This window comes from Suricata suricatta, chromosome 1 (genome assembly GCF_006229205.1).
Source record: "Suricata suricatta isolate VVHF042 chromosome 1, meerkat_22Aug2017_6uvM2_HiC, whole genome shotgun sequence".
Classification (NCBI taxonomy): domain Eukaryota; kingdom Metazoa; phylum Chordata; class Mammalia; order Carnivora; family Herpestidae; genus Suricata; species Suricata suricatta.
In genome coordinates this window covers 184,604,997-184,625,895 of record NC_043700.1, presented here as the reverse complement: position 1 = coordinate 184,625,895, position 20,899 = coordinate 184,604,997, and the positions used below count along the sequence as shown (strand labels likewise).

The 20,899-nt window shown below is 41.0% G+C and overlaps 1 pseudogene; it reads right to left on the bottom strand.

The window, feature by feature from the left end:
- Positions 1–6,697: 6,697 nt before the first annotated feature.
- On the bottom strand, positions 6,698–7,324 carry LOC115302437 (annotated as a pseudogene).
- Positions 7,325–20,899: the final 13,575 nt, after the last annotated feature.

The window sequence follows — 20,899 nt, the reverse complement described above, 5'->3', positions numbered from 1 at the left end:
CGATGGAAAAAAGACTGCCTCTTTAGCAGGTGGTGCTGGGAGAATTGGACAGCAACATGCAGAAGAATGAAACTAGACCACTTTCTTACACCATACACAAAAATAAACTCAAAATGGCTGAAGGACCTGAATGTGAGACAGGGGTCCTGTGATCTTAAGAGTGAAGGCCACACAAAGAGGTCTACCTGGAGAAGTGACCCTCTCTGTCTTGATAAGACCACTTTGCCCTACTCTCTGATCGTGTCCAGCTTTTTCTTAGCTATCCTTTGCATATAACCAATTTCTTTAGTTTTTTTGTTTATCCCTTCTGTCCAGCTTGTGCAAAAATTATGTGTGGTGTGTTTTCTTATATCCAGTTCTTTCTCACATGAAGGGTAGTTTACTATAGATAAGACTTTGCACTTTGCTTTTTTCATGTAATAGTATATTCTGAAAACTGCATCATATTAATGAAAGGAGATCTTCCCTTATTTTTTGTTATAGGTACTTACTATTACCTTGTGCAGATGTCCCACATTTTTTCCCAATAATTTTTCTTTGAGCATTTAAGTAGTTTCTAATATTTTACAATAACAAGCAATGCTGCAATGAATAACTTTGTGCATATTTGTATGTCATGCTGTAGATTCTGAGGAATTGGATTATGGGGTCAAAAGATAAGCACGTAGGTAATTTTATTGGGTCTTGCCAAACTCCCTTCTGGAAGGGTTGTATTGGTTCGCATGGCTGCCAGTAAAGTTTGAAGAGAACGTGTTTTCTCACAGTCTTTATATTGTTCTATTTTTGTAAGAGATTTTATTTATTAGAGTGGTTTTAGGTTCACATAGAAATTGAGTGGAGAGTGGAGAGTTCCCGTATCCCCTGCCTGCACATGGGTGCCCTTCACCACTATCAGCATCCCTGGTCAGGGTGGTACATTTGCTACAATTGATGAACCCACTCTGACACATAATAATATAAGTTCATAGATTCCATTAGGGCTCTGTTGGTGTTATACACTAAAAGTTTTGACAAATATATAAAGAATTGTATCTGCTATTATAATATTACATTGAATAGTTTCACTGCCCTATAAATTCTCCATGTTCTGCCTGTCCATCCCTCCCTTTTCCCCAGGCCCTGCTGACCACTGATCTTTTTGCTGTCTCAATAGTTCTGTCTTTTCCTGAATGCCATATAGTTGGAATCATATAGTACGTAGTCTTTCAGATTGGCTTCTTTTATTTAATAATACGCATTCAGTGTTCCTACTTTTCATGGCTTGATAGCTAACTTTCTTTAAGCATTGAATAATATTCTCTTGTCTGGATGTAGTTGTTGTTTTTAATCCATTCACCTATCAAAGGATATCTTGGCTGCTTCTGAGTTTTGGCAAGTGAGAACTAAGCTGCTACAAACATGTGCTTAGGTTGCTGTATGCGTGCAAGTTTTCACTTCCTTTGAGGAACAATTCTTGAGGAACATGACTACTGTATCATATGGTAAGAATATATTTAGTTTTGTTTAAAAAAATACCCAACTGTCTTCCGAGTGGTGGTACCATATTTTATTCTCACGAGCAATGAATGGGAATCCCTATTTCTCCACATCCTCCTTTGCCAGCATTTTGGTGTTGTCAGCGTTTTGGATTTTGGCCATTTTAATAGGTAGTAGTGATAGGAGTAGTGATATCTTGTTGTTTTAATGTGCAATTCCCCAATAACATATGATGTTGAGCATCTATTCATATGCTATGTGGGATCTGTATATTTTCTATCTTCTTTGGTGAGGTGTCTGTTCAGGTCTTGCACCCAGTTTTAAAAATTGTGCTATTCATTTTCTTACTTAAGAGTAGATTTTGAATAACAGTCCCTTATCAGACATGTCTTTGGCAAATATTTGCTCCAGTCTGTAGCTTATTTTTTCATTCTCTTTGTAGTGTCTTCCCCAGAGCAGAAAATTTTAATTCTCATGAAGTCTAGCTCATCAATGATTTCTTCCATGGATCAGACCTTTGTGTTGTATCTACAAAGTCAACACCATGTCCAAGGTTAAGTGCCTTTTCTCCTATGTTATTGTCTAAGAGCTTTGCAGTTTTGTATTATAAATTTATGTTTAGAATCCACTTTCAGTTCATTTTGGTGAAGGGTTTGAGGCCTCTGTCTAGATTCAATCTCTGCAGGTAGGTTTCCAGTCATTCCAGTATCAATGGTTTTCTTACATTTAAGTCATTTGTCAATCTGAGAGGTGAAAAGTGATAACTCAGCATGATTATAACTTGCATTTCTTTAACTATTAGTTAATTTGAACTTTTTAGTATATTTAGAATGATGTATATATGTTCTTGAGAATTGTATGTCCATGTATTTTTTCCTATTTTTCTATTATTTTTGTCCTTTGTCCTTAAAATTTTAAGAATTCCTTGTTTATTAGGCATCTTAAACCTTTGGATATGGTGAATGTTGCAAACATTAATTTTTTTTCTAGCTGCCTCTTGATTATGATTATGATGTTTTGTGCTCTACATTTTCACAAATTTTTCTGTAGTCAATTTTATCAATTTTTCTTTGTTGCCTGTGGATTTCAAGTCATATTTAGAAAGCCTTTGTCTACTGTGAAGTTAAAAAGGAATCTACCCATATAGTGTATGTATGGTCTCACTTTTTATATCTAGGTTTCTAATCCATTCAGAATTTATTCTTGTATATGGTGTGATATGAATCTAATTTTCATCTTTTTTTTCCAAAACAATTACCCAATCATCCTAACACCATATATTTAAAATTCCATCTTTGTCTGGAGTTTGTCTCAGTCACTGTGTTCTCAGATCTGCTTTCTGCTGTAGAATCTTTATTATGAATAGAAGTGAGATCCTATACTTTCCTTTTATTTTTGTTTGATGAACACTGTTTAAGTATGAAACTCTTATAATTTGATTGCCAGTGAACTCCTGCTTCTTCTTAACATAAGAGCTTACCATTGTGCTCATCAGAAGGGAAGGCTGTTTCTGTATCTCAGCCTGGTCCTTTGTGACTGCAAGTTGGAATAATGAGATGTGTGTCTTAAACACCCCACTAAGAACATCCTTTGCTGTGCACAGTTGACATTGAAAACATCACTCTCATATTAAGGAGCCAAGGCCTTTCCTGTATAACAACATTTACCACCTGCCACTCCCCATCAATAGTAGTCTATAGGTTGTAGTCTATGCAGGATGGATCTGCTGTCTGCCTTGGGTCTGGTAGGATGCCACACACACAGTAAGGAAGAAAGTAACTTAAAAAATGATGGAATGAAAGAATACATGAACAAATGATGCATTACTCTTATATCATTTCAAGTTCACTGTAGGATCAGGTATGATATCAACTTAGTAGACATGAAACACCAATTTTCCAGCCATATTTGAATCAGGAAAATTATACTCTGAGTGTCCATTCCTCCCTAGTGATCACTGATCTATGGGTGTTAATACTATGGATCAGGTATAGCACAACGACATTTCACGTCTATCAGCTCACTTAATTAGCAGCACAACCTCACAAAGTAGATATTTTTAGCCTGCTGAACAATGGGAGAGGGGAAGCTCAGACGTTTTCAGTGACTTGAGGAAGACAGTGCAGCTACACAATGAAGCCAGGTCTCTGGGCTCCAAGTCCACTCATTTCTCAACAGTTTCTTGAGAAATGTTAAGATTTTTTTTCTACCAAAATGGAGAAGCTAGAAGAGTGTAATGATGGTCACAACTGCCCATAACCCACCCCTTACAATGGGTGATGTGAGGTAATTTATTGACAATTGACAAACTATTTACAAAATATTTACAAACTATTTCTTGAGAAGGTGTCAGAACTTTGCTGCTTCTTACAATATTATTCACATACCCCATTCTGTAGCAGGTAATAAATAATTCAGACTGAATTTGGCAAGAGAAAATGTTTGTCCTTTCCCACTTTCTGTTGGCTTGGGAGGAAATTATTTTCCCTCCTCAATTGTTTACTGAACAAAAATGCATTTACATTGTTTTCTAAGCCAGCTGTGTGGTCTGGCCTGTTTCCCTCATTGCTTGGATGAATAAATTGTGCAAAATCTCCTTGTTCCAGTAACAGGAGATCCTGCTAAGAAAACATTCAGTTAGACTCCTACAATAAAGCACACCAATCTGACATCTGGGTCAGATTTAAGAAATCAATTCTCCCCTGCTTCCAAAGAAGTCATTTTATTCTGGAAGACAAACTATCATGGTATAACCTGGAAAATGAAAATCTTTATTTAGAGCCACTCTGGGTTTTCTGATGGGTCAATAGTTGTATTTAATATATGTAAAGATAGGTCAAAGGCAGTTTCAAATAATAATATTTTCTTAGGGCTAACTGAGCACTCCTGATAACAACATGGTAAAAATACCATGCATTTGTCCAGAGCATTTTATTGTCAGTACAAGGTGGTCCTGCATTTGAAGGCAACCATAATGAAGGGAAAGGAAGACTAAAACTTGGTTGGATTTGGAGTCAGTTGTCTTAGGATCAGTTTCCAGCTGAATGATTTGTTAGTCACTTGAGTGAACTGATTGTCTTACCTTCTGTGAACATGTAAAATGTGAAGGCTTAAATGAGATTTGTATATGAGAACCTTCCATAAGATCTAAAACATCATGCAAATGCAACCTCTTTTACTCCTATAATTTTTCTTGTATTTTTTTCTTTCCATTGACTTATGGTAGGTAGGTAAGGATAGTAACGCCTACAGCAATTTATTCGAGGGGCGCCTGGGAGGCTCAGTCAGTTAAGCATGCAACGTTTGGTTTCAGTTCAGGTCATGCACAATTTGGTGAGTTCGAGCCCCACATTGGGTTCTGTACTGACAGTGTGGATCCTGCTTGGGATTCTCTCTCTCTCTCTCTCTCTCTCTCTCTCTCTCTCTCTCTCCCCCTTACTCTCTGCTCTTCCCCCACTCATGCTGTCTCTGTGTCTCTCAAAATAAACAAGTAAACTTCAAAGAAATTTTACTTGAGACATGAGCAGTGTGAAACCTCTGGTTGTGCCCATTTTGGAAGGAGGGAGCTGCAAGCAAAAAGGAAAGGAGCTCAGGTTTCTCTGGTCAGTCTTTCAACGATTTTTTAATGCATACGACTCCACGCCAAGTCCTATTCTAGGTGCTGGGAAGAGGTTGAAGAAGATCACGCTTGCCCAGTCTACCACAATTGTGATGCCACAAAAGGTTCAGGAACTATTATAAAAGAGTATATTCTAATTCCTCTCTTCAAGGTCTTTGCACCACATTAGGGTACAGTGGGAAGGCTGATGCACAACTAAATAATTGTTACTGGTCTGACCCATTTCACAGGCTTCCAAAACAAATGACATTATATTTCTTAGATTCTTGGCTGACGTCTCCTTTGCTTCAACTTGACATAAGACCAAATTCTCTCTTGGGTTCTTCTCCCTACACCAACTGGCTAAGAATTTTGGGATCAACTCTTTTTCTAAATAATAGGAAGTAAGTGAAGCAAAATGCTCAGTCCACTTGCAGCCCACAGTGTGGGGCTGTGGTTGTGTTACTACTCTCTGGTGTCATCCTCACTCCCTCTGTGTCCTGGGATGTAGCTCATCGCACCTTATGGTTACAGCTCTGGCTCACACTCCTACTATGGCTTAAAGCACAGCACTCTTGCGGGAGCGACCGCTAAGAAGGCATTTCTTGTCTTTCTCCCACGGACATCAAGCTCCGCCCCATCCAACATGGAAGCTACTTAAAAGCAAGAGCACTTGCAATGTGGCTTGTCCAAATTGAGGAGTGCTGTAAAAAGAAAATTCACCCTTGATTTCAAGATTTAATACATAAAAAGAATAAAAAATATCTCATTATTTTTATATTAATTCTTTCTTAAGATGATAATATTTTGGATATATTAGGTTAAATAAATGTATTAAAATTATGCAGGTTTGCTTTTACTTTTTTAAATATTTATTTGTTTTTGAGACAGAGAGAGAGAGAGAGAGAGAGAGAGAGAGAGAGTGCGCGCAAAAGGGGGAGGGGCAGAGAGAGAGGGAGACAAAGAATCCGAAGCGGGCTCCAGGCTTTGAGCTGTCAGCACAGAGCCCTTTGTGGGGCTTGACCCTCTGAACCAGGAGATCAGGACCAGAGCCAAAGTCGGATGCTTAACCAACTGAGACACCCAGGGGCCTCTCCTTTTATTTTTTAAAAAGTAGTAACTAGAAAGGTAAAACTATGTACATGAGCTGCATTCTACTTCTAGTGGATTTTGTGAGTTCAGTTTTTGGGTGTTTTCAGATTACTTGGCGAACTGCTTCTTCCCCCATAGAATTTTCCCCTTTGATGGCCTTTGGTGTTCTTTATGCTTCAAAACCTTCAGTTCCCACCATCCTGATTCTTCAAGCACAAGCGCACCCTCACATACTGGCCCCTGAAAGAGAAAGCATTCAGAATCTAGGTCCTCTTCCTCTCAAGAGGTTTGTTTCTTCATTCATGTGCAGATTTCCTGACTCTCCCTGCCTCCTTCAGTGCTAGCTGGGCACATCTAGGGATCTGGAGAGGCTACCTTGTCAAGCTCCTCCCCTACAGTAAGCATCCACTTGTCTTTCATTTAAAAAATATTTAGAATTACTCCAGGAATTTCTCTCAGAACAGAGACGAGTTTTTGCTTCCACCCAGGCTGGGGAGGGCAGACAGGTTTATTGGGGCCAATGCCAGGTGATCAGTGGTTGGACTTGAGTGCACTTTCCAGCTCGTGCTTCTTGAGAGCATAGGAATTGGAAGAGCCCTGGGCTTGACTGATGAGCTCATCTGTCAAGAGACTCAGCGATGGTCTTGACGTTCCAGAGGGCAGCCCCGTGGGCACCTGCACACAGCAGCAGATGGTCTGATTCACACGGCGTAGTGAGGACACATTAGTGGCCAGACACTTCACTGGTCTGGTTCACCCAGTGTGGGTTGAGTCCTCCCAGGACCACTGTGCATAAGGACATGCACCAGGACCTGTGGGGTCGGCGGGTGATGTGTGTTTTCTCACCAGTGAGCCGATAGATGATTTTGAAAGTATACTTGCCAATGGGCATGGTCATGAGCTGCTTGCCCTTGCTATGGCTGTCTGTCGTCATTGAGTTGGGGAGGCTCTCCAGAGCAGGGCACTGCGCTTTTTAGAAGCACTTGGCCGCACAGTGCCCTTTGCTGTGGGACAGGTGCTTGGCACACTTTTCCTTCACTGCAATGGAATCCTTCAAGGAAATGTCATTCATCTGCACATCATCGGTGCTCTACTTCCCAAAGAGTTTGATGTCAGGGCTCTCTGTGATGCAGGCTAGGCCATCTCCCACTGGGTCATCTTGAAGGGGGAGCCAGGGATCACAATCACTCATCATGCACCGTACACACCCCCTAAGGGTAAGCCGCTTAATCTGCTTCATTCTCACCATCTGTAAAATGGACATGGTACTTAATGCCTATTTGGCTAACAAAGTCCAGAAAGTGGTTGGGAAATCATATAACCTTAAGACTAAACCCCCACCCCACCCCAGAAAAAATCGGGAGATGGAAACACTCATGTGTAAGTGGTGACCCCTGCACATCAGCTCATCTTCAAAAGAAAGAACAAAGAACCAGTTGATGAGACTAAATAAGCTAGAGATACAGCACCCCTCAGAAGCATTAGAATTGTGTGAGAGCTTCAGGCATAACCTATGTGTGCCAGCATCAAAGCACTGATAACAGGCTCACTACCCCATGGGCTAAAGCAAATGCTCCAGTAATTCCACAGCCAGATCACCATCTTCCAATAAAGCATTCTCTGCTGTAACAAAGTCCTTAAATCTTTAGAAAGGTCTTAGTGTGGATTATAGCAAACATCTCAGTACATCTTTCTCAGCAAGGATGTTGAAGCATCACTAGGGTGAATTTTAAATATGGTCTTATTAACATATCCTTTACTGTAGCCCAGAAAATGTACAAGGCACTAAAACTCCTCCTAGAAAGTGCATTGTTGAAACCTGACTTATTTTTCATTATGAGTGCAAAGTTCATGCAAAGTGGTAACGCATGCATTCAGTCTCTACCCAAAGAGGCGTGTGGATTGGTCAGGTGAGTTTCTGAAGAAATTACTCTGAAAAATGTTAGGCTGCTGGGTTTTTAAATGTTTATTTATTTTGAGAGTGAGAGGAACAGAGAGAGACAGAGAGAGAATCCCAAGAGGGCCAGATGGGGACTTGATCTCATGAAAAATGAGATCATGACCTGGGCTGCAACCAAGAGACAGACACTTAACCAACTGAGTCACCCAGGTGCCCCAGGCTGCTTTTCCATCTAAAAAGAGACAGCTACTGTGTGCCTCCTCACTAGCTACAAAGTGTTGAGATGTTAAAAGGAGGTCCCGGTTATTTAAACGAGAATGGGAATGTGGAAGGGGTCTTGACTTTATTACACTGTTTGGCTGTGATATTCCAAGAAATATGGAATTTGAGAATACTTTCAATGGGTATTGAAGGTGGGGGATGGGTGCTGGTGTAAAAGAGTAGGTCCACAACCCTGGGCTGAGATGACCAGGGAGCTCAAGGTACAAAGAAGGCCCTTCTGTTCAGAACAATCTGTTCTCACTCTGGCTTCTTCTAAAGAGAGTTATTAAGTCAAGTTTGTGACTAGTAATACTAAAATTGAAATGAAAATGCCTGTCCACAGAACAGATTTTTAAGAGAATACTCATAACAGCTATATTCATAGTAGCAAAACATAAAATAAATGTTCACCAACAGGTTAATGGATAAAAAATGTGGCATATTCATTCAGTGGAATGATACTTAGCCCTAAAAAAGAAAGGGCCATTGGTAAATATAATACAATGGATTAATCTCATATGTCTTACATTTGGGCAATAGATAAGATTAAATATTATATTATTCTATTTATATAAAGTTCCAGAATAAGAGAAACTAAATTATGGTGACAAGTATCAGAGCAGCAGTTGTGTTCAGAGAAGAGAAATGCCTGGAATGTGGTATGGGGGGACCTTTGTGGAATGATGAAGATGTTCTGTATCATTTTGGTGGTGGCATTTGAACAAATGTATATGTTGGTCAAAACTCATAAAAATGTACATAAACTATGCATTTTATTGTATGCAATTTATACTCCTATTTATAAAAAACAAGGTAGAAGAAAAAAAGCCATTTTCCAAGTTTAAATAAATGTCCTTATATCATACCTATCATGAGTCTCTGGGTTCAATCTGATTTCAAGGTTCATCCATATATGAGTCTTCTCTTCTCCGAGGAGTTTGATACAATTTCTGTCTTTCACTATTTACCCAGGAAGTGGGGTGAAAATGAAAAGTAACCTGAACATGAGTCAGTTTTACTAATGGGAGAAAGGGTTTGCCCAATCATTGCACTTAAAAAACCAGAGAACAATTCCTTCTCTATCAGGTGTCTGGTTTCAGATTGTTTTAATGATAGTTTCTCTGTAATGGTTCCCTTAGCAACTAGCGTCCAACATCTGAAATAGAATTTGGAGCTGGAGGAAAAAACATCTTGGATTATTCAGGCCACTTTTCCAAAGGGGCCAGCATTTAGATGAAGCATCTTTCATTTCAAACAGAATGAAGTGGGATGCCTGGGGAGCTCAGTCTGTTAAGCACCTTACTTGGGCTCAGATCAAAGTCTCACAGTTTATGGGTTCAAGCCCTGCATCAGGCTCTGTGCTGACAGCTCAGAGTCTGGAGTCTACTTTAGATTCTGTGTGTGTGTGTCTCTCTCTGCCCCTCCCCCACTCATGCTCTGTTTCTTTCTGTCTCAAAAATAAATAAACATAAATAATTTTTAAATAATAAAAGTAAAGATGACATAACTTTACAAGAGATATGTAAGCTGGTTTCACCACATATTTCTCCATTGCTCTGATAGTCAGCAAATTTAATCCAGCTTTCTGGCCTCTGTCTACCAATGCATTTTATTCAAATAAAGTACAGCATAAGTACAGAAATCTGGATGTGGACCAACAAAAGTGAATTCTCTGCCATATGCTTTATAGTTCTTCCAGTCCTGACAAAGTAAGCAAACTTGTCTCGGTGTAAAAATGTAAGGTGGTTTCAGATAAACAGCAAAAGAATATGAGAATACTAATAGTAATGATTAATAATAATATTTGTTTCAGTTTCCAGACTTCGATGAATTTCTTTCTTTGACTAGTAAGAAAGAAATTAGTCATTAGTCATAAGAGAGAGTGATGATGATGAAGATGATGATGATGGTGATGATGGTGATAGTGGTGATGGTGATGCAGCTTCTTATGAGCATGTTGGCTGCCAAGTGGAATGCAGGTCTCAAAGTTTTTGCCTTCTAGAACTTATTCATACTGGAGCTTCCATTTTGTGGTTGGAATCCCTCCACTCTTTGGCTCATACTGTCCACACTACTATGCGCAACATGAAGACTATGTTCTCTGCCTAACAGACACACTCATTCAATGTTATCTCCTACAGCTCCTGGACATGCACCTTTCCTACCAGTAAGCCTTTTCTCCACATCATCACATGACCAATATATGCTTGTTCTTCTAATAGGAGGGGGTGATCTCACATGAAAAATAAGCCCTAATTATAAAGGAAGCATGTATTATCTTTGTGTGTTTTTCTTTTCTTTTTTTTTTTTTGTTTCCAATGTTAGCTGTGTTCACAGGAAGCAAAAGACACCATCTTGACAAATGTAAAAGCACATGCCCATCAATAATGCTAGTGCATTAGTATACATGATATAGATAGAGATAATAAAGTTATGGAAAAACTGTGGTCATGAACAACTGAATTTGCTGAAATGGCTGTATTATTGGACATTGGTTTTCAAAAGCTCAAAAGATGGCAGTGAGAGTTTTTATTTTAAGAGCAATCATTGAAAGAATCAACTGACCTTGCTCTTTATCTCAAGTTAGAAAATAAACAGTGAAAGTATATCTTAGTGGTTTGCAAGTGATTCAGAGCGGGGTGCTCAGCTATTAGAAAGCCATTGATTTGGCTGGAGGAAATGAGCTGCCTGCAGGATTGTGAGGTCAGGGAAGGGTGCCAAGGTGCGCCACATTCCTTGGCAAGAACCCAAACTCATTGCTAAATGGCTGCTATTATTCCAAATCCACGTTTTCAAGCCTTTGCAAAACTCTTCTTTGATAGTCAATATTTTTCATTCAATTTCTCCATCTTTCCAGAATCTTGACATTGGTATACAATTTTCCTCTTTGATTACAGTCCTCAAACCCACATTTTTAGGTTAAAATTAATTTGCTGCTTTGAGGCTTACTATTCTTTTAGAATGACGATCAACTTTGTTCAGAGGCTCTATTTTCAGAAATATCTCTCACTCTAGAAAATAAACAAGTTTGCCAAGAGTATTACTCAGGGGGAAAAAAAGTACTGGTGGTTTAAGAATATCAAAGCCATTAGCTACTCTCATCAGATTGCTTCAGATAAGGTGTATTGGGAAGGGTCCTGGCTGAACGGGAAACAAGCAGATGCAGTTCTATTCTGGGCTTCTCTTCTGTGTGACCTTGAGCAAATCACTCAATTTTTCTGCAGTTCAGTTTACTCAGGTTAAAAAAAAATTGGAATGATTAGACCAGGATGTTGTGGAGAGTAATCAGATTAGCAAGACACTTTGGACCCTTGAGGCACAAACTAATGTAGAAATAGAGGATATTCAAGACTTGGCTCACAGCAATGCATCTTGTATTCTGTGTACTATATTCGCCTTTTTGCCTCCTCTTTCCACACTGTTTTCAAGTTCCATGAATTATTCCTTTCAAATACTCTATTCTATTCAAATTGTTACAAATGATGGGATACATGTACGTCTTAGTGAAATCAGTTCATTTCAATTCAACACAATGAAGACTGAAGGAGTTACTTATAGAAAGTAGGTTATTAGTTTGATGATAATTCATAATCCCCCTAATATTCAGAGTCTCCTGGCTTCTGTGTTTTTCCCAACCATAAAGAATCTAATGTTGTTTTACTAACACCACCGATTTGTTGAGTGGTTACTAGCTGCTGGGCATTTTTCTAAACACTGTGGTTGAATTATTGTATAGTTGTCACAACTCCATGAGGAGTGTCTCACCGATGTCCACATTTGATAGGCCAGAAAATGGAGTGAACATTAGCAAAGACTCAACACTCAAGGTATCATGAGCATAACTGTCCTTTGATTTTGGTTCTCTGAGCTTCTAGCCGCTTACTTACACTTTCTCTGAACTTGTGATTGTCAAATGTAAGTTTCTGAATAGGTGACGTGCTTCTTAAAGATGCAGGTTGCTGAGACTTGCACACAGAACATACTGATGCTATGGCTTGCTAATTGCATGTTAGAGACACACTCAAGGATTGAAAGTGAAGGCGTTCTGCTGTGCATTCGGTGAGGACTGAAGGTCAGAACAAAGACCTTATGGGAAGCCAGGAGGGGGCCATCTTATTGCCAGGTTCAGATAAGCAGATGGCTGCAGCAAACCTTTGACAGTCAGTTATTGGGTGGTGAAGCAAGTGTGGCCAGACCCACAACCCAGCTCTTACCCCTACTGGCAGGTGAACAGAAATAGTAGAAGACAAGGGACGGTCACACTGTAAGTCAGGGTTTCTCCACCTCAGCACTACTGACACTTTGGGTCTGATCATTCCTTTTTGTGCAAATAGCACTGCGCAGTGTACAACATTTAGCAGGCTCCATGGCCTCTAACCACCCGTAGCCAGAATCATGCCCTCACTGTGGTGAAAATGAAAACAAAAAACAAAAAACAAAAAACCTCCAGACTTTGTCAGATGTCTAAGGGACCAATCACTCCTGCTCGAGAATCACTCTCATTCCTGTGCTGTATCAGATAACTTAGGACTTAGGGGAGGTCCAGCTATGGAAGTCGATTTTCTCCATAACACTTCTCCCCTGAAAAGCATCTGTAAAGAATCCAGAGTTCGGGGGTGCCTGGGTGGCTCAGTCGGTTAAGCGTCTGGCTTCAGCTCAGGTCATGATCCCACGGTTCGTGGGTTTGAGCCCCGCATCGGGCACTGTGCTGACAGCTAGCTCAAAGCCTTGAGCCTGTCTTTGGATTCTGTGTGTCCGTCTCTCTCTTTGCCCCTCTCCTGCTCATGCCCTGTCTCTTTCTGTCTCTCAAAAATAAATAAATGCTAAAAAATTTTTAAAAAATAATCCAGAGTTCAATAAGGCCCGCTCTTTGCTCTGAAGGTCTTTATATTCTCCTAGAGGAAATACCATAGTTACATATATAACAACAAAATAAAATAGTGATGGCTGTAAAAATAGGTTCCAAGACCTGTGTGGACCCAGTGGCTGGTACCCACCTTAGCCTCCTCGCAAGCCCTGCCTGTATGAGGAGAGAGAAGACTAGTCAGAGATGAAGCCCGAGTCCCATGATCTGGAATAGCTGTGGCAGCCACGGGGGGCGTTTTAGGGCTCTGGCTCCGCTGACAGGGGCACATGCTCGGAGGGAGAGAGGGGGTGCAGCAGCCAGGAGGCGGCGGCAGAGCCACCCCTGGGGACCGGCGCTGGAGCTCTGTGAGCTGAGCGCACAGCAGGTGGATGGCAGGCAGTGAGAAGTGATGGAACACGAGAAAGTGGAGGCAACAAAGAGAACCACGGCGGGAAGGATTTGCTTGGAAGGGAATGAAAGTTACCGCCTGAGGGTGAAGCAGAAGAAAAGGAAAATTTAAGCTGACGTGTTTACAGGATGGCTCCAGAACTAGACAGGCTGGCTCATATAACACGACACAGGTGTAAAGAGCTGTGTGGCCTGAGTAATGCAAGGACTTTCAAATTATGCACAACACAGAGGGAGGGCAGGAAGGAGGCCCGGGCTGGAGCTCCGGGGTGAAAGAGAGAGTCACAGAGACTGATCTTCCTTTCTTGCTGGCACTTCCTGAGAAATCACAGGAACCAGAGGCCTTCCTCTTAAGGCATTTTAGAGCCAGACAAGTCTTTGAGACATTGACCTTTCACAGGCCTGTAGTTAGTGTTGTGCTGGGAAACGTGTCTTAACTGCATCTCTGGGACAGAGAAAAACATGACGCTCAGGTTTGTAGCGTTTGCTGATTTCGGTGGTGTAAATACTCCCACGTGGCTAATTCTGAGCCAGGATCCAGGATGCACTGAAGAGGGGGTTGGGAAGAGGTGTGTTCAGTTGGTTCTTGCTAGCAAGTGTGTCTGCTTTCGAACCGGAGTTGGCTGGCTTCAGCCCACCAGGACGGCCTGTCTCCTCCAAGTCGTGCTTTCTGGAAGGCCCTTTTCCCAGCACTTAGTCCTTGACTGAACTGTTTGGGCAGAATGAAAACTTTCTAGTTAAGGGCTTCTCAAGCGTTCACTTGTCTCCAGGTCATAGCTTCCATTGTTTTGTGTAACTTTGTATCCATAGTTCCCCTTAGAATGTACAGGAATGCTACATTCCGGTAGCAGAAAGCCAACTTCAAGTTCCCAAGACAAATGTGATCCGCCAAAGATTTTTAGAACAACAACAAAATAAATAGGGGAAAAGTGAGCAAAATAAATGGTTCCTGCAGGTAGAATTTAAACCGGTAGCTTTCGCTGTTTGCTTATTTGGAGGGGTTTGAGTTCATGCATTTGGACTGACAGAGTCGTAGTGGTGGTATCAGTGTTGTGCTCCAAAACTATCAGCGTGATAGACAAGAGACACTTCCAGCCCTCAGCAAGCTGCAATCCGGACCAGAGCTTAAGAAAAAAAATAGTTTCTATCTCTGGAGAAGCAAGCAGGGGGAGGAGGGAGGGCAAGGCCTGTGGCTGAATTCACTGTGTCTTCTGGCTCTCCCATTTCTGCTGAAGTTACAACATGAGACCGAGACCCTGTGAAAACTTCCAACTTAAGGATAATGAACCTGGATAAAACCTTCCGGCGTCCTTGTCTTTTTTGGTTCTTGTTCATTACTGGATGCCAGGAGTAAACCTTCACGCATCAGTGTCCTCAATTTAGAATCCAAGTGGCCACACATGTATGGTCCAGTTCCCTACTGAAAACTCTTTTTTTTTAAAAAATAGTTTATTGTCAAATTGGTTTCCATATAACACCCAGTGCTTTTCCCCACCAGTGCCCTCCTCCATCACCACCACCTCTTTTCCCCCTCCCCCTCCCCCTTCAACTCACGGTTAGGTTTCCATATGTTTGCACTCATAGGTCTAACAGGAGAACAGGAGAAACCTAATGGAGGACCAGGGGGAGGGGAAGGGGGAAAGAGAGTTGAGGAGAGAGAGGGATGCAAAACTTGAGAGACTATTGAATACTGAAAACTCTTTTGGAGAGTAATTTTTATGGTAACATATTTCATGTAGCAAACTATGTAAAAAAAAATTACTAGCAAATGATGGGAGGGAAAAATTTGTAACCTGAGAGGTACATAGGATTGAATTTTGTGCTTTTCTTTCCAGCCTTTCCCCCCCCTGCTATCTTTCTACTAAGTCATCCTACTCTCAAAGTGTTTAGAATGATGAGCTGTGTTTCTAGTTTATATCCTCCTTTTGAAAAGTAATATTAGCAGGTAAATGCCAATAAGAGAAATAAACTCGTTAGCACATCCCTTTCTTCCCTTTTCTGTCCCTGCCTCTGTAAATTAAAGATCAGAACACAGACTGGTGCAAACATTTAAAATATTTAATTTCTTGATTTGAACTCAAAGAAGGTGTGTGAATCAGAGAGCTCTCTGAGAAATAAGAGCAGAGATTTTGTTTGTTTAATAACTGGATGATATCAAAGTATCTCATTAGGCTCATGAGGGTTTAAGGATGCTTTCCTGAGGGTGAATTGGAAGGTCCCTGCAGAGGACAAGGAATTATTTTCCTTGAAGATTTCTTGGGCAATTGTAACCTTTTCTCTGTAATTGCCCCATTGGGCTTGGATATTCTTTTAACAGCAAAGGGTGTTCCTAAACATGTGCGTGTTTGCTCACCACACTTCCTCTTGCCCAACCCTCAGCGAACTCTCTTAACTGGGGAGCCTATTACTAGTTCTCCCTGGGCTGTGTGCTCAAGAGTGTTGTGGGTCGTGAGATTTTCATCTGCTTGCCCCTCGTGGCACCTATTCCAGTGGCTAAGAATGGTGACAACCTCTGGCATATTAGGATTTGACAATCTGATGCTTTCAAAACCATTTCTCAGTCCATCATCGCCCCCTTGGGAAAGAAGCATGAGGGGATTTTATTGGAGAGGGGGAAAGAGTGGGAACCCAAGATTTTGGAGCAGAATCGTAAAGCCAGTTTCAAAGTAAACATCAATCAGCATTTGTCTTAAACCTTTGCTTTCCTTTCCTCTTTTGTTTATCAGAAAGAATCCATTATGCATGGAGACAATCTCCTTTTCTGACAGAAAATTTTAAAATTGCTTCTTGTAGCTGTGGCTTAGTAGCACACATCTGGAATGACTTGCTATGTATCATCTATGTAATCTTGGTGGTCCCCTTACTTACCGATGCTAGATGATGGGTCATATTGGACCCAACACAGCATCTCCGGTGCTATGACGGCCAGCCTCCAGGAGGGAGGCTTCCAAGGATGGTCCTGTCCAAGAGTCCACACAAAAAAGTGACCATCATCAGATAAGTCCTTAGGGAATAACAGCCTCCGAATTTAAGGTACAAGTCACATTTCTAGATTATTCCTCAATCTCCCATGCTAGCAGAAAGCAAAGGTACTATTAGGATAGGATACTAGGAGTGCACTGGGCTTAAATAGAATTGGACTGGGAAAGATATTTTCATGGGGAAGGGGATTAAAATTTTCATGAAATAAAACAATAACTTTCTCCTTTGAATTGAGCTAGAGCTATTGCAACTTGTACCCCCATGATCCATCCATGCATCAGGAAGTCAATATTTTTTTCTAATGCTTGACAAGACACTCACCGTCTTATCCCCAACAAATCCAGGGAGACTTTGCTGAAAGTTGTGTGTTAGGAGGTGGGGAGAGGTGTTGAGGGATTTTGGTAATAGGAATCCTGTTACTATTTTACCACAAATGAGCCTCAGAGTGATTTTCATCATGTTCACAATTGGTCAAGAGTAAAGATAGAATTCGGATCCAATTCCTCTGGTATCAGGCCTTCTAACTCTGAATCCAATTTTCTGTGCTCTCCAGCCCTGTTGCTGCCTGCATAGAGAGTGTTCAATAAAGGTTTGCTGAACAGCATTGAATGGAACGGCAGGCCAGAGGGAGTTTAGATCTGCCTTCCCAATAAAGACAATTACCTCTCCACCAGATTTTCAGCTTTTTGTTCTGCCTCAGAGTTCATTTGATAAGAGACTTGATTTGGGCTTGTTTTAGCAGATAAGTTCAGTTAATATTTATTTTAGGAAAGTGGGATTAGTGCAGATAGGTGGGGAATGAATTATACATTCTCTGAGCAACTGAAGGTCGTTAGGAAAACATGCAGCTGCTGGAGATTTCCATGTGAGACTTGCATAGAGAGGGCTGGAGACAATTTCCAAATGTTCTGGTTCCTCTTTATTGGAATCACTTCGGAAGCGGCAAACTGGAGGATTGGGCTGTTAATCCAAATAAAAGGGAAGTTTTTAAAAGAGAAACTGACACATCTTTAAATAAGGAGAAGACAGCTTCTAATAGAAGGCTGGCAGACAGTGGGGTGGGGAGGGCACAGGAGTTGAGTACTCTGTTGCATCACTGAGGGGAAGAAGCCAAGAAGAGTGGGTTGAGGTTGGGAAAACCAACTCAGCAAGGGAAATGGGTCCTGGCAAGGGTGGCCATTCTAATGCAAAGTCCAGAAAATGTATGCAACTCAGGTAGCATTTTGAGTAGTATCAGCACTGGGGATTTCTCTCCAGAGGGACACACAATCTGCCGTAGAATAAAACTGGACATTGAGATCAGTCAATAATGCCTAATAGGTCATCCTTCATCCTCTTTACCCATAAGCCAGGTACTATGCTAAGTACTTTGACTGAATTAGCACATTACATGCCCACAGCAGCCCTTCGTGCCAGGAAAAATCATACAAAAATTACAAATGGTGAAACACACCAAAAAATTGGTTTCTTTGCCCCAGTTCATAACCCAGAAGTGGCCAAATCAGATCCGAATGCAAAAATGAGACCCACCTGATGTGACATTGTTACTGTGTATCATGGATCACAGGACCTAATAGTGTTCTTCAGAAAGGGACATCAGAGAACCGGTGTGGATGATTTTGTGGCGCTGTACAGGGTGATGTATTTGAAGCAATAAATTTTCCAGGGTCCTTTTCTATCATGGAGAAAATCTGAGCTTTTGGAAAGGAACTCTTTAGTCCTCATCCTCTGAAGCAATTGAGGTTAAGAATTGTCTTCTTTTTCTGTTTAGGACTGATCGACTCAGGAACAGGGCAATGTTGACAGGTGAGGGGGGTCCACAGGCTTTCCAGTGAGAGAGATCTGGTAAAAACAATCGCAGGAGAATGCAGGTTGTCTGAGGTCCATCATTATTCATTCAACAAATATTTGTTGAGCCCCTGCCATCTTCCAGGCAGTGTCCTAGGCACGAGGACACAGTGTGTGTAGCAGAGAACAAAACTATAATTTAGAAGGAGCAGAAACTTTGTGTGTAAGCAAATCCCAGCATCGTCACTGACTAGCTAAGTGACCTTGGGCACATTACTTAACCCCTCTCAGCCTCTGCCCCTTATCTAATATGGTCTTAATGAAGCCCAGCTCTGAGGGTTAGTGTGAGGAGTAATAAGGTAATGCATGTAAGATGCCTGGCTCATGGTAAATGCATATTTAAATAGTAATGCTATTTCTATGCATTATTAAGGATTTCATTCTCTATAGAAATCGTGTTTTCTTCGTGATGTGATAAGGTATCATCTTCCTCTGTGTCTCCTAATATTCCATAGAATCTAGATGTTTTTTCTTATTTCCTGGAGGATGTTTTGTATCAATGGATTTCTCCTGTTTTCAATTCTGTATTTCTGGGCTCTACTTACCCTTCTCCCCCTCCTTTCTCTTCACATGGTATGGTTGATGTGATGGTCAATTCCATGTGTCAACTTGGGTAGGCCACATGATGCCTAGACATGTAATCAAATGTTATTCTAGGTGTGTCTGTGAGAGTGTTTTTGGATGAGATTCACACTTGAATCAGTAACTGAGGGAAGCAGATTGCTCTCCTCAGTGTGGGTGGGCCCCAGCTAATCAGCTGAAAGCCTAAATAGAAGGAAAAGTTTGACCCTCCTGAAAGTTCCAGGTAACTCCACCTGACTCTCTTCGAAGACAGGACATCAGTTTTTTCCTGCTTTTGGACTTGAACTAAAACTTCCACTTTTGGTTCTGAAGCCTGTTGGCCTTTGGACTAGAATTTAAACCACTGGCTCTCTGTTTCTCAGGCCTCCAGGCTTCCACTAGAATTCAGTCTCATGAATTGTCAGTCTCCAGCTTGCTGACTGCAGATTTTGAGACTTCTCAGCCGCCATGTTGCATGAGCCAATTCCTTATAATGTGTATCTGTATATGACACACACACATACTATGCATACATACTCATAATTATATAGAGTTACATATATAATGATAGTATATATACTGATACATAATAAATACTGTAATCATGGAATAAAACTACATATAATTTATATAATTATAATTATATGATATCTGTTTTATAACAATTATATTAAGGTGTAGAATTGTATATTAGTCATAACTTAACTTGTATATTCATTATTAATTATATATTAATAGGAATTAATCACTATATTACTATAGTGATATAGTAACTTATGACTCATGAAAAAATTAACTACTATTGGCCAACTATTGACCAGAAGCTGTACTGATAACAGTATAGTTAACACATATGTTGTGTGTTATATGTATTATATATGGTATCCTTAAACTAGAGAAAAGAAAATGTTATCATGAAAATCACAGGAAAGAGAAAACACATGAGTAGTATTGTACTGTATTTATCAAAACAAACAAAAAAAAACCCTAGGCAGTTCAAAGGTCAACTGTGTGATAGAACATATACTCCAGTTATATTATATATTATAGTGATACAGCATAGAGTAACCAGTTCCATTTCTCTGGAGAATCCCCACAACAGAGTTGAGGATGCTCAAGTATAGAAATGGCGTCTCTCCAGGGTTATGTTAGTACCCAGGGGAATAGACACGTCATTTCCTGCTCTCCTGGCTCCTGGTTCCAAGCCCCTCTTGTATAATTCTTCACTCCATGCTGCCTCCCAGCAATAAACATTACTTCATAGGTAAGAAGAAGGAAATGCAGATCAGGCATCTTTTTTACAATACGGCGTGGGACCTAACTTTGGCAGCCACGACCCTACAGTAATGGAGGGAAGGAGTGTGGCCTGCCATTTACTCAGCAATATGGTGTACCGTGCATGCTTGCACATCTTATTTCTTTTAATTCTCTCGGAAGTCTACCCTGGCCTTCATTTTTAGATGAGAACTCCAAGACTCAATACAACCAATGCCATAGAGCTGGTAAATAACAGGTCACTTCTGCCTGAGTCTAGAGCTCACATTCTCACAGGTACGATAAACACACTCCCTAAAATTGGGCCAAGGTGTGGATGAAATACCCTCGGAGGAGAGGGTCCCAGAGAGCCTGAGGATGTGCGAGACAGCTGGGTTCTGCTTCCCGCCCTGACTCTAGCTTTGGGTTTCCTGTCCTATCGCTATTTATCACCAGCCCCATATGCCTGTGTGGTGCACATGAGTCTGGGAAGCTGCCAGGGCCTGGCAGGCAATGCTTGTTTTACAGCCAAGAACACCTGCTCTTGCAGCCTGCCAAACCCTTTAGCTGCTGGCTGCTGGGCTGCGCGATTATCTCCCTTCAGACCCCATGCCTGCGTGCTCTGTTCTCTTTCCATCGAAAGAACATCTCTCTCTCTCTCTCTCTCTCTCTC